The sequence below is a fragment of the Sorex araneus genome, chromosome X (assembly GCF_027595985.1).
Source record: "Sorex araneus isolate mSorAra2 chromosome X, mSorAra2.pri, whole genome shotgun sequence".
Lineage (NCBI taxonomy): Eukaryota > Metazoa > Chordata > Mammalia > Eulipotyphla > Soricidae > Sorex > Sorex araneus.
In genome coordinates, this window is record NC_073313.1 from 65,844,950 (window position 1) to 65,861,447 (window position 16,498).

General features: G+C 37.8%; 1 pseudogene; it reads right to left on the minus strand.

Moving 5' to 3' along the window:
• Window positions 1-15,803: 15,803 nt before the first annotated feature.
• Window positions 15,804-15,901, minus strand: LOC129400295 (U2 spliceosomal RNA; annotated as a pseudogene).
• Window positions 15,902-16,498: the final 597 nt, after the last annotated feature.

Sequence of the window (16,498 nt, forward strand, 5' to 3'; positions counted from 1 at the left end):
AGGGTCTCAGGCTAGCTGCTAAGACCCCAACATGAACCGGTCGACATTCCCACCAGCAGTGTAGGAGGTTCCCTTTTTCTCCACATCCACGCCAACAGTGGTTGCTTTTGTTCTTTTGGATGTGTGCCATTCTCTGTGATATGAGGTGGTATCTTATAGTTGTTTTGATCTGCATCTCTCTGAAGATTAGTGATGAAGAGCGTTTTTTCATGTGCCTTTTTGCAATTCATATTTCTTCCTTGAGAAAGTTTCTGTTCATTTCCATCCCCCATTTTTTGATGGGGTTGGTAGTTTTCTTCTTGTAGATTCCAACCTGTGCCGCCTTGTATATCCTTGATATCAGCGCCTTATCTGATGGGTATTGGGTGAATATTCTTTCCCATTCTGTAGATTGTCTTTGTACTTTGGTCACTGTATCTTTTGCAGTGCAGAAGCTTCTTAGTTTAATATAGTCCCATTTGTTGATCTCTGTTTCCACTTGGTTGACCAGTTGCATGTCATCTTTGAAGAAACCGTTAGCATCAATATCGTGGAGAGTTTTGCCAAACTTTTCTTCAATATATCTTATGGTTTGTGGTCTAATGTTGAGGTCTTTAATCCATTTTGATCTGACTTTTGTGCATAGTGTCAGGTCGAGGTCTAAGCCCATTCTTTTGCATGTGGTTGTCCAGTTGTGCCAGCACCATTTGTTAAAGAGGCATTCCTTGCTCCACTTCACATTTCTTGCTCCCTTATCAAAGATTAGATGGTCATATATTTGGGGTTGTGTGTAAGGATATTCCACCCTGTTCCACTAGTCTGAGGCTCTGCCTTTGTTCCAGTACCATGCTGTTTTGATTATTACCACTTTGTAGTAAAGTTTGAGGTTGGGGAAGGTGATGCCTCCCAACATCTTTTTCCCAAGAATTGTTTTAGCTATCCGTGGGCGTTTGTTGTTCCATATGAATTTCAGGATTGCTTGATCCATTTCTTTGAAAAATGTCATGGGTATTTTTATAGGGATCGCCGTTGAATCTGTATAATGCTTTTGGGAGTATTGCCATTTTGACAATGTTGATTCTCTCTAACCATGAGCAGGGGATATGTTTCCATTTCCTCATGTCCTCTTTTATTTCATGGAGTAGTGTCTTGTAGTTTTCTTTGTAGAGGTCTTTTACTTCCTTAGTTAAGCTGATTCCGAGGCATTTGATTTTCTGGGGCACAGTTGTGAATGGTATTCCTTTTTTCATGTCCCTTTCTTCTGTCTTATTGTTTGCATATAGGAAGGCCATTGATTTTAGGGTATTGATTTTGTAGCCTGCAACTTTACTGTACAAGTCTATTGTTTCTAAGAGTTTTTTAGTAGAGGATTTAGGCTTCTCTAGATATAGTATCATATAGTCTTCAAATAGTGAGAGTTTGAATTCTTCCTTTCCGATCTGGATGCCCTTGATATCTTTTTCTTGCCTAACAGCTATTTCAAGTACTTCCAGTACTATATTAAACAGAAGTGATGAGAGTTGGCATTCTTGTCTTGTCCCTGATCTTAGAGGAAAGGCCCTTATATTTTCTCCATTGAGGATAATGCTTGACATAGGCTTGTGGTAGATGGCTTGGTGACATTATTTTTATTAGCTGGTGTTTAACTTATTTAACAATAAGTGATTCGTATTGAACTGCTCACCTTACAAACTTGCTGAACTCTGAAGACATGTATAGTTTTGTTTTTATTTTTATTCATTTATTTTTTAAATTTTAAACTTTATTATTATTATTTTTTAATTTTTTCATGAATCACCATGAGGTACAGTTACAAACTTAAAAAACTTCTGTGCAGGGGACTGGAGCGGTAGTGCAGCGGGTAGGGCATTTGCCTTGCACGCGGCCAACCCGGGTTCAAATCCCAGCATCCCATATGGTCCCCTGAGCAGGAGTTAATTCCTGAGCACAGAGCCAGGAGAAACTCCTCAGCATTGCCGGGTTTGACCAAAAAAAAAAAAAAACTTCCGTGCTTACGTTTCAGTCATACACTGATCGAGCATCCACCCATCTTTCAGTGTCCATTCTCCACCACCAATGATCCCAGTATCCCTCCCACCACCCCCACCTCTTCCCCTCCCCGCCACCCCCCACCCCCGTTTCTGTGACAGGGTATTCCCTTTTGCTCTCTCTATCTCAGTTTGGGTGTTGTGGTTTGCAATATAGGTATTGAGTGGAGTCATGTTTGGTTTGTAGTCTACTTTCAGCTCTCATCTCCCATCCTGAGCAGCCCTAGTTTTGTTTTTAATGTAAAAATAACTCCATCACAACAGGAGTTCTTATATTATTTTAAATCCAACCGCCCACTCGGAAGATTGGTTTTTGCTTTCATCTCTTATAGCAATCTTTGGAAAGGAAGGAGAGAGAAATTTCCTCATTATTGGCGAACCTATTTCAAGAGAACAATTAAATGAAGTATCACTGAGTCACAGTATTAGAATTTTTGGCATGAATTGTACTTTGATGGTTTTGAAATCACTGTGCCAGAATTAAGAGATGATAATAAGTTTACTAAAGTCAGTCAGAAGCAGAATTGCTTTCCCATTTAATTCATTAGTGGTGATGCTACTGACGTGTGTATTAAGATGTTCTTTGTTGATTGAATTCTAAGACCGTCCTGAGGAATGAACTTGGGTTTTGTACAAATAATAAAATCTGGTGCTAAAGAGGATGTACTCATTGAATGAGATTTGCATTTCCACTTCTACTTTCATTTTAGTTCCAGAATTCATTAAAGTATATTTCACTGTAGATAAAGAAGCAAAACTTCATCTTGATAACAAATGGTTTTGCTGGAAGAAAAACATATTTAATGCTTTAAATTAATGATAAGAAAAATGTTGCCAAGATCAATTAAAGCCTCCACTAGAATTTTAAGTTAGACGAGGCCTAATGCACAGCTTCATAATAATAATGCTCAGTGTTATTTCTTTTGTGTCTTTCAAATGATCTCCTGCAGATCAAACTTTGGCCCAGTGTGCAGCAAGGTAAAAGAGAGATTACACAGACTCATTTGTTTATTCATTTTTCATTCTTTCAAATTTTCTTTTCAAGGAGTTGTTTACAGTAATTGATCACATTCAATATTTCAATACCAATTCCACAACCATCACACCTTCCCACCACCATTATTTCCAGTTTTCTGACCACCATCCACGCCTGCCCAAAAGGGAAATGTTAAGTAATTTATTTTATATTGCTTTTCATTGACTAAAAATGATCAAAAAGTTTTACTTAGAGGAAAGTGTGTGAAAATTGCTATATGTCATCTTGGAGCCATTAAGTCCCTATATTAAAGATTATTAACACTTAGTTAGAAGTTGAGTCTTGTTTGCTTACATATATATGCATATATATTTATGTACATATATATATGTCCACATATGTACATATATATGTATTTTATTTCAAGATTGGTAGTCTTCAAACTTACACCCCGTCAAATGTGGTGTGCTACTCTGGGCATATCAGTGGTACAATTGCATGAACTCTCACACAGCCACAAGTGGCCATGCATTCCTGTACAGACTCTTTAATGTGACATTTTCTTTGTAAAAGTTTCTAGCTTTTCAGATCGACTTAGCCTTAAGTTCTTCCTAATTTCCTTATTCCTGTTTTATATCAGTTTTATGAAACTTTTCCATGCCACTTCAGGCTCCACTTAGTCTAATTTTTTCCTCTTTTGTAATGCCACATGGCATTTTGGTGCATTCATCTCACCTTTCCTAGAAATCAAGAAACTTGCATTAAACTTAATTATAATTCATCTTGCATATGGACTGAAGCAATAGCACAGCGAGTAGGGCATTTGCCTTCCTCCATCCCTCTCGAACAGCCCGGCAAGCTACCCGTGGTGTATTCTATATGCCAAAAACAGTAATAAGTCTCACAATGGAGACCTTACTGGTTTCCACTCGAGCAAATTGATGAACAACGGGATGACATTGCTACAGTGCTGCAGTGCTACATCTTGCATCTATCATATATATGTATGCATATGTATATATATATACATACACATATACACTCAATTGTAAGATTTTTGATAAGTGCAATTTTAATTCATTTCTGGGTCTGAAATGAATTAACGTGTACTAGACTTTTCATATTAAATTAGACACTAGATTCTGGTAAATGCAAGGAACAGGACCTAAAACTTTCGATTTTTGTTTTGTTTTGTGTGTGTGTTTTTTTTTTTACTTTTTGTGTCACACCCGGCGATGCTCAGGGGTTACTCCTGGTACTGCACTCACGAATTACTCCTGGGGGTGATCAGGGGGCCATATGGGATGCTGGAGATTGAACCCAGGTTGGCTACGAGCAAGGCAAATGCCCTACCCACTGTGCTATTGCTCCGGCCCCTAAAACTTTCCGTTTTTAAGCTGGAAGTAGGCACATCTCAGCAATTATCAAGTAATTTTCTTAACCTTGATTTGTTTTTTTTCACAAGTAGTATTATAATTGTTATAAGAATATATCTTCCTGAGAGCTCTGATCATATCAAGGCAAACTTATGTAGAATTGGAATACTTCATGAAAAACCTATGGTCATAGAAACCGTTCACCTGGTTTGAAATTCTGCACTGCCATTTGCTCTGTGGCACTGTGTCCCTGAGAAGTTTGTCCCTTTGTGTTCTCCACAGCGCTACTCTGTTTGAGTGAACTGTCTGCTATATATTGCATACACAGACTCATCTGTTTTCAGGTTGAGTTTAGTCAATGGAAACATCAAAATTGGAGATTTGAAGGTGGAGGAGTATTTTTGTCCTGCTGGCGTCCTCCATGTTAGTCAAATTAATACCTAGAAACACCATTTCTTTCAAAGATCCCAGCTTTACTCAATCTGCCTTCCACACACGCCTCCCGGGGGGTTTCTTTTTGCAGCAGGAGTAATGGTGATTTAATTTCTACTAACAGGTTCCTGCAGTATTCTTCAGGTTTCCTCTTTATTCCACCCACACATTTGTAATTAGTTTCCATTTAAAAAGTACCCTCCTCAAGAAATTATTCTAATTTGAATGGCTCTGTTTCGTATGGAGACTCTAATTGATGCTAGAGGAATCATTAGAGTTAATAGCAAGTGCCACTCAAAGTTCCTCTAAGGACCAAATAAAGAAGGACTTATTAATAGGCCACTGTCCGCGAATTCTGTTGCTTGATATGCATTCATTAAATAGCTATAAAGGCTTTATTATATTCCCATATCTATACTGTGCACCAAGTAGAGAATCCAGCATAAACAAGGTACTTCCTAAATGTTGATTAAGTGCACAAAAAAATTGTAAAAAGTAAGGTCGATTTAGGTCCTGTCATCTTTAAATTGATGCACTAATATTCTACATTAATTTTTCTGACACTTTCCTCTCACATTGAAGAGATCTAGATGTCCTTGGGATATGCCTCTAGGACCTAACCCACATTGTAAGCTCTTTCAGATTATGAACTGTAATTTTAGTTCCCAGTTTTGTAATTTCTATTTCTTCTGTAGAACTTCTCTCCACCCAAGGGATACATATATTTTCTGGACTTTAGAGAAGGACTACCCATCCTGGCAAATAATAGGGTGCATTTTTTAAAAAAATAATTATTAGTGAATCACCGTGAGGTACAGTTACAAACTTATGAATTTTCATTTTGCATTTGGTTTATATTCCTCCACCAGTGCCCATTCTTCTCCACCAATGTTCCAAGTATCCCTCCCACCACCCCCACTCCAACCCCCACCACCCCGCCCTGCCTCAGCAGCAGGGAATTCCCTTTTGTTCTCTTTCCTGTTGGGTGTTGTAGTTTGCAATATTGAGTGGCCATCATGTTCATGTTAGGTCTATAGTCTACTTTTGGTATGCAGCTTTCAACCTTGGCATTGTAAATCATTAGGTGCACATGACTTATTTGGATATCATTTCAATACCTAAGCACTGCCAACATTCAAACGTCAGTGATAACACAAGCACAGTGGTGGAAACACTTTCAATATTGCTTTACAGTTCATAATGTCGTTTCCATCTCATTTCATTCCAACAAAGCGCGATTTCTCTTTGATGCTGTATCTTCATACACTGTATTCACTTTAATCACACCATAGTTGGTTTCCTTTCACTTCTTTCTCCTTTGTTTCAAACAATGCCAAGAATCATCTCAATACATGCTAATTTGTGCCTTTAATACAGAAGAATCATCATACTGGCCTTACTTGGAATTGTTTGAAGTTACAAACCTATCATCAGGAGTGGGGCTAAAGGTTTTTAAATGATTTTACAAACCTAATAAGTAGGAGGCAAAGCTCTTTACTTGTCATCCAAAGAATAAAATATATGTAAAATAAATGCTTTTTAGCCATCATAATTTCATTAAAGAATAAATGACAAAGTGGGAACGATAAAAAACCCTTTTTCCTCTCATTGTGTGTATATTTTGATTTAATTCCTTAAAGAATTCGGATGCATCTCATTTCCAAATTAAATGTAGTTTGTGTATTTGAATCTCTGCCATTGAGCTATAATGGTTTTCCTAAATGTATAAATCCCTTGTGCTTTACTCCAGAGGCATAAGATAATAAGATGGTAGATTGAATATACACATCTAATTTCACTTTCTCTGAAAACTCGACTCAGTTCCTCAAGGACAAAGAGAACAGGGGCAAATAAAACAGCAACATTATTTGAGAAGTTGGAAAACAAATGAACCAGTGATAACTGACTTAGCAGAAATAAGGAAACAAATCTCAAGGAAGTTTTAAAAAAATTTTAAAAAGACACAAAAAGATGACATACCTTTCTTTTAAAAAATAACATCCAGATTTTTTACTGTAAACTCAAAATCAACCAATCAGACCCATACACCAGTGTAAATTCACAAAGAAATCCTGGGGGCTGCTGCTTCGATGCACGTTGTGTTCGGTGGCCCAGAGCTGGCTCCCCATCGCCCCACCTCCCCAGTGCTCCCCAACAGTGAGACAGAGAGATGGGGAGCCGGGGACCACAGCCTGATGGTGAAAAGGGCCAGTTTGATGCAGAGTTGCTAGCATACTTATAGAACATATGAAGGGGGTTGAGATAAGGACAGGTGGGATTGGTTATTTACATAGATAAACATTTACCTGAGGAAATTCTCTTGGGGAGATCCACTCAAGAGGGCACTCTGTCTCCCAGGGACATCTGCATTGCTTCTATTTTTCCCTCTAGTTGTATAAGTTATCAATACTTGCAGCTGTTTGGATAAACACAGTAAGTGACAAAGATCCCAACACTTAGTTCTCTGGGCTCTGAGAGCAAGCAAGGCTTTTACCTTAAATCCCAGACTAAGTCCTCAGGCCAGTTCAGCTTGTCCTTCTCCATGGGGTTCCTGTCTCTTAGGTTGTAACAGTTTGCATCAAGACCATGCATTTATGCTTTCTAGAATGTCCCATTTCGATGCTGGGTAGCTTTGCCACTCGCCCCGGGTCCATCCCAGTCCCACGGTGGGGTGTTAGGAACTACAGCAACTGAAGCCTGAGTCAAGTAATTATGACCAAATAACACACTTCAGCTCTCTAAGCTATCTCCTCAGTCCCAGTATGTGTGTGTGTAAACGCATGAATATGTGTGTATATGTATATGTATTTTTTTTGCCACACTCCAGGCTGCTTTCCACATGCTCAGGCCGAGCCTCACACATGAGTGAACATATTTCTGGACACATCATCATAAAGGGGAATATATGCCTCTCGGAGAGCCCAGCAAGCTACAGAGAGTATCCCGCTGCACAGAAGAGCCTGGCAAGCTCCCCTGGCGTATTTTATATGCCAAATACAGTAACAATAACAGGTCTCATTCCCCTCACACTAAAAAGAGCCTCCAATCGTTGAGAAAAATGAGTAAGGAGAAGCTGCTAAAATCGCAGGGCTGGGATGAATGGAGACTGGCACCCGCTCCAATACATCGATGAACAACGGGATGACAGTTATACAGTGAATTATGCCCAGGAGCAGATACATTTCGGAGTCAGTCAACTCCCAAATATTAGGAGCATAGCATTCATGGTCTTTCTGTGTTTAACCAAAGAACATTGATCTACAGTAAAATATAAAAGGGCTATAGGGGAGATAGAAATGCAGGTACAAACATACAGCACTTCAAATACAAGGTTCAGAGTTATAATAAAGATACAAGTTCAGAATTACCAGAAAGTTTTGCCTTATAAGTAATCAAGACTGAGTTGGGGAACTGTGACAATGAGAGGTAAAATACAAGGAAAAGGTTAAGGATAAACTGTAACTAAGTTAGGGATGCTAGCAAGGGCATGTTAAGCTTCTATGGGAGGAAGAAAGGGGGCAATTCACTGGTGAAGCCTAAAACACTTAGGGTTGATATCCAACACACAAGAACTTGCAAACATAGTTTTATTCTTGCATGTTTAATTATGGGCAATCATGGATGCCAAGCTTCAAGTCAAATAAAGAGTATGAGAAAAAAGTTACAGGAAAAAACCGTGGAAGAAACGGAAACATTACTGGGGAGAGAAATTATAAAAAAAACATGGCTTTGTTAAAATTAGAAATCTAGGTTCTGCTAATTACATTTTCTTTTTTTAATTTTAAAAAATTTTAATTAATTTATTATTTTTTATTGAATCACCATGTGGAAAGTTACAAAGCTTTCAGGCTTAAGTCTCAGTTACACAATGCTCCAAAACCTATGCCTTCACCAGTGCACATATTCCACCACCAAGAACCACAGTAAACGTCCCCCCCACCCCCCACCTCCCCAGTCCCCCACCATGCCTGTGTAGCTGATAAATTTCACTTTACTTTCTCTTTACTTTGATTGCATTCAATATTTCAACAAAAAAACTCACTATTATTGTTTGGAGATTCCCCCGCCTCAAAGTCAGACCTGCTGGAAAGGAAACATTTGATAATTTGTTTTCCATTGCTGAGAATGAAGAGATATGAGGTCGTGTGGCTACAATAGCGGCCATGAGGTTTTGGATTTCTGTATTTTAGTATTTTAGTAACTAAGTCCAGAGAAATTTATGCCAGAATTTGCATCATAGAAAGCTCATACCTCTCTGCTACTTTATATTCCACATATGAGTGCAATCTTTCTATGACTGTCTCTTTCTTTCTGACTCATTTCACTCAACATGATACTTTCCATGTTGATCCACTTATATGCAAATTTCATGACTTCATGTTTTCTAACAGCTGCATAGTATTCCATTGTGTAGATGTACCAAAGTTTATTTAACCAGTCATCTGTTTTTGGGCACTCCAGTTTTTTCCAGATTCTGGGTATTCCCTAAGGTACATTAAAGACAAGGTCGGCAAAACCCTCCAGGACATTGTAGCCAACGGTATCTTCAAAGATGACACGCCACTGGCCAAGCAAGTGAAAACAGAGATAAATAAATGGGACTACCTTAAACTAAGAAGCTTCTGCACCTCAAAAGATACAGTGACCAAAGTACAAAGACAGCCTACAGAATGGGAAAGGAAATTTACCCAATACCCATCTGATAAGGGGTTGATATCCAGGATATACAAGGCACTGGTTGAACTCCACAAGAAGAAAACTGCCGACCTGATCAAAAAATGGGGTGATGAAATGAACAGAAACTTCCCCACAGAAACTTCCCCAAAAAGAAATCCAAATGGCTGAGAGGCACAAGAGAAAATGTTCTGCATCACTAATCATCAGGGAGATGCAGATCAAAACAACAATGAGATACCACCTCATACCACAGAGAATGGCACACATCCAAAAGAACAAAAGCAACCGCTGTTGGAGAGGATGTGGGGAGAAAGGGACCCTTCTACACTGCTGGTGGGAATGCTGACTGGTTCAGCCCTTTTGGAAAACAACATGGACGATTCTCAAAAAATTAGAAATTGAGCTCCCATTTGACCCAGCAATACCACTCCTGGGAATATATCCTGGAGAGGCAAAAAGGTACAGTAGAAATGAAATCTGCATTTCTATGTTCATTGCCGCACTGTTTACAATAGCCACAATCTAATTACATTTTCATTGCTGAAAATTTTAATGTTTCAGCTTACTAGTAACCAATAGATATTTATAAAACGTGCTTTTATATTTTATGCAAAAGTGATATTTCATAGTTCCAATATAGCTACTGGTTTCTAGAGCAATATCTAATAATCTACCTAGCTTTCTCTTCCTCTCCCTCTCTGTTCTCCCCTACCCTACGTCGCTCTCTCCTGCTGGGCATTATGATTTGCAATACAGATTCCGGAGGGTTATCAGGCATAACCCTTTACCTACCTTCAACACTCAGTTCTTGTCTAGCACGATCATTTCCAACTATTCATGTCATACTGGTCCCTTCTCTGTCCTAACTGCCCTGCTCTCTCCACTCAGCCACACACTTGAGGTAACAAACATAACAATCAAAACCTGATATTTCTAATTTAATGTGTTCCCTTTTCTCAATTTCACTGTTAAGATTAAGGTTTTTTTATTTGGCCTTTTTTGGGGGAGGGAGTGGCATACCTGATACCTTGTGGATCTTATGGCATACTCCTGGCTCTGTGCTCAGGGATTACTCCTGGTGGTTCTTGGGGGACCATATATAGTCAGTGCTGGGGGCCCAAATCCAGGTCGTTTGCATGAAAGGCAAGTGCCCTGCATTGATACAGCTTAATTCCGTACACTTAGATTTTGGTTCTTGTGATTGTCTGGCATCTCTGTGGCCCTTTTCTGCTAAATCTATGAGGCTTTCATTAAGTTCACTTTATGTGGCAGCTACCAAAATCATGCTGGGTCTGGCAAATCAGCGATCGTAGCAGGAAACTTTTTTCTAGATTTACTCTAAGTTCTGTATTACTCTTCTATTCATGAATTATTTTAATAAAACTTTTATAGACTTACCATTGGTTTACATAGTATCTGTTTCCAGAATATAGACTCAAGTCTCTGCGTGCTCATATATACCACATCCAACTGGCCACGACAGTTCTCGTGCCATTCTCCACCAATAGTTGACCTTCTCTTCCCTCTCCTTCCCTCCTTTCTCCTTCCCTGTCCCCTCTGGTAACCACCATATTTTACTCAATCTGAGAGTTCACTTTAATATGTATTATTAGTTTGGCTTGGTTTGCTATATTCTACATATAAAAAACCAAAACAACCTAGTGTTTGTTTCACTTTTTTTGGCGGCAGGGAAGAGTGGGTGCCATAGTTGGTGCTCAGGGCTTGCACTTGGTTCTGTGCTCAGGGATCACTTCTGGATGGGCTGGGGAAACCCTATGTGGTTTTAGGCATCAAACTGGGCTTGGCTGTATGCAAGCCAAATGCCACCCCCACCTCCCCGTAAAATCACTTTGGCCCCGTCTTTCTTTTTTGAACAACTTTCAGTGGAACAAACATAATCCTGCATGTTTCTGAAGGTGCGATTTTCTCTCTCCTTAATTAGCTCAGTATATTTTATGGAGACCACAGCTCTTTTGTTTTAGGGCCACACCTGGCTGTGCTCAGGGCTTGCTCACTTCTAGTAATGCTTGGGGGACCATATGGGGTGTTGGGGATCAAACCTAGGTTGGCCACGTGCGAGGTAAGTGCCCTGCCTGCTGTTCTATCACTCTGCTCCTATACTACAACTTTTTGATCTCCAGGTTGTTTTTATGTGTTGATTATGGTACATATTGGTGCTATGCACTAGAGGCAATACATCTTTTGGAGAGGTACACTTATATTTTTAAATTAATGTCCTCATGTGCTTCAAATGAATCCCCATGAGCAGGATTGCTGAATTATATCGATCATCATTTCAATTATTTAAATATTAGCCTGTTTTTATTTATATGATTTGAAAATGTCTTCTTCCAGTCAGTAGGTTGCCTTTTGACTACAGAGTAACAGAGCAATCTTGGCATTATTGAACACATTCGACCTTCGTAGTCGTCTGCATTCCAAGACAAGCATTGGGAATCAAACGAGCAATAAAATTGTGGGTATTTACTTTCTTTAACAGGAAAGGTTATTGAAAAACTGATATTTTATGTAGGTTAATGAGGAAATAATTTTATGCGCTTTACTTGATTTTCTATGCAGAACATAATGTGCAAGCATGAAATTTTCTCCCTTCTATGTTTATAAAATCATACTGCATGTTTTAATTTATTATTTGAAAAAGAATTATGAGTAATATTGTCATATTACTGGAATTTTATCAAAATTATTAAATAACCCATAATTGGTTACCAAGATCCATAGCCCAATAGGTTGCTATTAAATAAATGTCATCTATAATGGATAATACTGTTATGACATGGAATACTTATGATAATCATTGAACAGAAGGGACACTTTGCAGAGGTTAGAATAATTTCCTTCTTTTACATCATGCATATTGTGAGTACTTAAGTAAATTTGTCTGCTTTCAAAATATTGTGTGTTCACTCTCCATTTGTTAAATATCTATAGTTCCAATTCCACAACTGTGTATCCTATATAAATAAAACTCTACTTTCCAGTATGCTACAATAAAAAAATTAAAGTTGGAGGCATAGTACTGAGGTAAAGGTGTTTGCCTTGCATGTGGCCCACCTAGGTTTGATCCCTGTCCCTAAATATGGTCCCTCCTGTCTCTGCAGGAATAAACCCTGAGTGCAGAGCCAGAAGTAAGCCCAGAGCAGAGCTAGGCATGGCCTCAAAATAAACAAACAAAACCAAAAGAAAAGAAGAACAGAAAGTTAACCTTGGCGAGTTTCAAGATTAAAATCTTCTCTCTGGGTATCAGATAAACTCTTAACAGATGACCCCATTTTTTTTTTTTTTTTGCTTTTTGGGTCACAACCGGCGATGCACAAGAGTAACTCCTAACTCTGTACTCAAGAGTTACTGCTGGCAGTGCTCAGTGGACCATATGGAATTCTGGGATTCGAACTATGGTTGGCCGCATGCAATGCCAACACCCTATCCTCTGTGCTACCACTCCAGCCCACGAATCTAAATTTTTGATGTATGTAAGTGCATTTGTGCAAGTATATTTGGTTTAGGAAAACTTATTTAATAATGGGAGTAAATTTTATCTAATGAGAATTACTAATGAGATTTATTTAATGAGAATTCACTTCTTAGGCGGGTTGCAAATAACAAATAAATGTGTCATGACTACATTTGTTTTTTTTTTTCTATGTGATAATAATATAAGGGCTGGAGCCATAGCACAGTGGTAGGGCATTAGCCTTGCATGCAACCTACCCGGGCTCGATTCCTCTGCCCCTCTTGGAGAGCCTGGCAAGCTACTGAGAGTATCCCGCCCGCACGGTAGAGCCTGGCATGATACCTCTGGCATATTCCATATGCCAAAAACAATAACAACAAGTCTCACAATGGAGATGTTACTGGTGCCCGCTCAAACAAACCAATGAGCAACGGGATGACAGTGACAGACAGTGACACTGATAATAATATAATGTTTCTTGCTGTTCTGTTCCTTCTCCAATTGTAAAGTTCTTCTTGTTTTAACCTCATTTGGCCCTCCACAGCAAACCTGTAGCATTTCTTTATAGCAGTTCTCATGCCCCATGACTTTTATAGTGGTGAAATGAGCTGTTCTTTATGATGTCCCTGAGGGAAATACATTTAAGATGCTTTTACTTTTTTTTTTTTTTTTTGCTTTTTAGGTCACACCCAGAGATGCTCAGGGTTTACTCCTGTCTCATGCACCCAGGAATTACTCCTGGCAGTGCTCAGGGGACCATATGGGATGCTAGGAATTGAACCTGGGTTGGCCATGTGCAAGGCAAACACCCTACCCACTGTGCTATCACTCCAGGCCCAATGCGTTTACTTTTAAAAAATTATTATTAGACGTACCTTGAAAGAAGAATTGGGGAGTTAATATGCATTTCTTTTTTTTTTTGGTTTTTGATCTGTGATGTCAGAGATTGAACCCAGATTTCAAGACTGTAAGACATGTGCTCTAACGCCGAGCCCCTAGTTTTTGGCTATTTTGTTTTTTTATTATCCTCACCCCATAACTACTATTTTTACTAATAGTGCTTTCAAAACTACCTGCATTACTCATACTAATAGTAGATTCATTATATCCTCTTAAAATGTTGGAATTTTTTCTGACCTAAATAATTTGATTTAAAGTCTCTTAGATATTATTTAAACATATGGTGTTCTGTTGAATTTTAGTATCAATTATATAAATTCTAAACAATTAATAAATAAATTGAATAATCTCTACTATAGACAGTTAATTCTATAAGCTAACTTTAATCTTCAGATGATGATCATTCAATATTATTTAATATATATAAACATGCCTAGATCAATACTAATTTTTTAGTAAAATTTGGTAATAAATTGATATTTTGGTGATTTTTGTGCCACACTCAGTAGCGCTTCAGACTTACTCCTGGGTCTTTGGATCACTCCTGTAGGGGCACAGGGAAACATATGTGGTACACGAGGTTGAACCTGGTGGGTCACATGTGAGACAAATATTCTTCCTGCTGTATTATCACTCAGGCCCAAGTTTATTGTTTTAAATCAGAATTTTATTTTATTTCCACCCCAAATTATTTTTATGGACATATAGTTTATAATAGTAAGTATATGAGGCTGGAGCGATAGCACAGCGGTTGGGTATTTGCCTTTCATGCGGCCGACCCGAGTTCGATTCCTCTGCCCCTCTCAGAGAGCCCGGCAAGCTACCGAGAGTATCGAGCCCGCGCGGCAGAGCCTGGCAAGCTACCCGTGCATATTGGATATGCCAAAAATAGTAACAATAAGTCTCTCAATGAGAGACATTACTGGTGCCCACTCGAACAAATCGATGAGCAACGAGATGACAGTGACAGTGACAGTAAGTATACATGCAGTGTTGCTACCCCATGCCCAACAGTGTAATAAATAAATTGATGTTTATTATGATTCCTTGATTGCTAGAATGTCCTCAATTTTTCAACGTGAAAATAATTTGCATAATGAATCAGTTTGTCTCAATGTGTGTGTGTGTTTTCAGGTCCATGCTTCTCTAAAAATTTTGTCATACTGTATGCATTGAGATGACAGCTGTATTCTTTGAACAGTATTTCATGGAAATTCATTAGATGATAATAGTGCTTTGGTTTGATATTAAAATTTATCTTTATATTATATGGTGAGGCATTGAAATTTGGGTCTTTACGTGATTATTTGAATAGTTTTCCCTCAATAAACACAAACATTTCATATGTTACTATAAGCTACAATTTTTTCCCGTGGGGAATTCTGTGTAATAAACTATGATTATCATCTGTTGAATACCGTAGCCATTATTGATACCATTTACATTTTGGTATAATAAATGTTCTTAATGTATCTTCTCTGTGAAATCGTTCACTAGTGGGTATCCACTTGAAAAATTAATAAAAGTTATTTTAAAATAATACATAAAGCTCCCATAGTTGATACAAAATTAAAATCAAAATGTGATGGCGAACTAGTACAGACATTATAGCAATTTCCTTGCACATAAACAACTCAAGTTTGTCACCAGTAGCACATATAGTCCCCCTGAACTGCTTTGTGATCCTTGAACACAAAGTCAGGAGTAAGCTCTGAGCATTTCCACGCATGGATCAAAACACAAAATTAAAAAGAAAATCCTGAAAATGAACCACTAACTTAAATATGTAATATAAGCCTATAATATTTCATAAAATCAAAGATTAGTAAGAACTTTTTGAGGTCTTGAACTAGTCTAAGAGTTCTTTAATTTAGTATCAAAAGCACATTCCATATAAAAGAAAAATAACTAGGTATTATCAAAATTCACTTATATGCCAAAAGAACTAGGATCAAAAATTCTCAAAGCTGTGAAGGGGGAAAACCCCATATAAAATTAGATACTACACTTGATCTTAGCCAAAAGGCCGAGAAGCGATCCCATATAAAATTAGAAAGCATATCCTCCAAAGCAGATATACAGGTGACAGACACATAAAAGGGTATTTAACATCCTTTTCTAATACATTAATTCAAATTAAAAGCTAAATCATTCAATGGATTAGTATTTAATTCTAAATGATGATTCTAGAATAATATTCTATTTTTCCTTGGGTAAAGGGCATATGTGTATGCTTAATTTCTGATGATATTTTGTAATTTAAGAGTTATGTACTATTTATTATGTGCTATACCTTTGAGCAGAAGTTAACTTAAAAATCTAAATAAGAATTGGTATTATCAGCATTTTATAATTAAGAAAGGAAAATTGTCTTGATATTTACAGTCAACAATCACAAAGAAAATAGTTTATATTTGATTAATGAATAAATGTAATCACCTAAAAGTAAAGATGTATGAAGAACTCACAAAAATAGTTATATTTTTATGTAACTATTTTATTGGCTATTAGGTCAGTGGGAAAAAAAGACAAATTATAGTCTGTATAAGGATAACATATTTATGTATATACATATACACATATATAGGTAATAGATATCCATGAAATGCATCATATAAGCACTCAGAGTAAATTC